This window comes from Nicotiana tomentosiformis, chromosome 4 (genome assembly GCF_000390325.3).
Source record: "Nicotiana tomentosiformis chromosome 4, ASM39032v3, whole genome shotgun sequence".
NCBI lineage: Eukaryota > Viridiplantae > Streptophyta > Magnoliopsida > Solanales > Solanaceae > Nicotiana > Nicotiana tomentosiformis.
This window is the reverse complement of record NC_090815.1, coordinates 88,143,846-88,145,312: the sequence shown is the minus strand read 5'-3', so window position 1 is coordinate 88,145,312 and position 1,467 is coordinate 88,143,846. Positions and strand designations below refer to the sequence as shown.

At 33.9% G+C, this 1,467-nt stretch overlaps 1 long non-coding RNA gene across 1 annotated transcript; it reads left to right on the top strand.

Moving 5' to 3' along the window:
* Nucleotides 1-455, top strand: LOC108946543 (uncharacterized). Its single transcript, XR_011415804.1, has 2 exons — nucleotides 1-287; nucleotides 415-455. It is a non-coding gene; the product is annotated as an uncharacterized lncRNA (long non-coding RNA).
* The last annotated feature ends 1,012 nt before the right edge of the window (nucleotides 456-1,467 follow it).

The window sequence follows — 1,467 nt, the reverse complement described above, 5'->3', positions numbered from 1 at the left end:
GTATTTTCTATATATATCACATGTAATCAAGATTGGCTGCACCTTTTGCTTCTCGTTTCAGGTTGTTTCCACCTTTTGTGCTCGAGAGGAAATTAAGCTTCTCTGCCATGGAAGTAATCCATACTCTCCACACCGTCTTTGGCATTTTTGGTGGGACTTTCATTTTCTTGTAGTTTTCTTTTTTTTAATTTCTTGGATATTGTCCATGATAACTATCATGAGGTTTTTAATTTATCCTTTCTTCTTGGGGCAGGAATTTTAAATAGTTTGTTACTCTTGGCGCCTATGTAAGCCTTCTTGAATTTCCACTTTTACTGTGTGTGTTTGTGGTTTTTTTTCTCTCTCGCTCTTTTTCCCGTTACTGATTTTGGTGCTTTGTGATAATTTATTTACTAATTTCTGATGATGTTATAGGATTAACTTTCAGAGGATTATTAGAAAGAGATCAACAGAAATTTTTTCAGGCATACCATATGTTATTAGTCTGTTCAACTGCTTGTTCTCAATGTGGTATGTTTTTTTCTTTAATATTTATTTTATACTTTACGCACATTGTGCAACTTCACTGGAAAGAGAAGGCCAAGATCTCTGAGATTCTATTTCTTCTCTTTCTTATCTTCTCAACCGTGGCCTTGTTTAACCCAAAAAAATGATTTTCAATGTCAAAGTAATAAATTTTATATGACGGGCCACAAACAACCGATTCGATCCGAAAGATATAAATTTTCGTTAATACAATGTGATAGAGAAGTAAAAAATAAATTCAATGACAGATAATATATTAAATATAAAGCAGAGAAAAAATAATTCTTATTGAATGATCCTTGATAGGATGATGAGCCGAACAAAGCTTGAAGGGCGAACTATGACTAACTTGGGAGCAAGATGCTATGAATTACAATTTATAGAATTCTAGAGAAGAAAATGAGATTCTCCATTGTGATAAAAGTGTGTCTATTTATAGGGCTAAATCTATGTAACCATTCTCCTTGAATTACGGGTCCATTATGAGCATTTACTCAATTCATCCGTAACTTTTGGAAGACTTGTAACAGCCGTGTAAATGCTGAAATTCCATAACCGATGAGTTAATTCCGTAACTGATGAGTTAATTCCATAAATGATGAGTTAATTCTGTAAATGATGAGTCAATCTCGTGCCTGTTGAGTCAATCCCGTGCCTGTTGAGTCAATCTCATAATTGATTGCCTTGTTCTGACTGTTACAATCATTTATTGCATTTATTGTATGTTATATAATTGATTTGTAACTGATGGCGTAATGATGATAAATCTCATATAATCCGGGATTAATTGATTCTTTCCTCATTTGTAATTATGAACTATTCTCCCGTACCTGATCCAGGGCTACTATGTGATGATTAATTCCGAGACTAACATGCACTGTACGAGTATGTTTGGTCCAGAGGGTGTTTCACATATCACCTTTACATGTCATTCTTCACCTT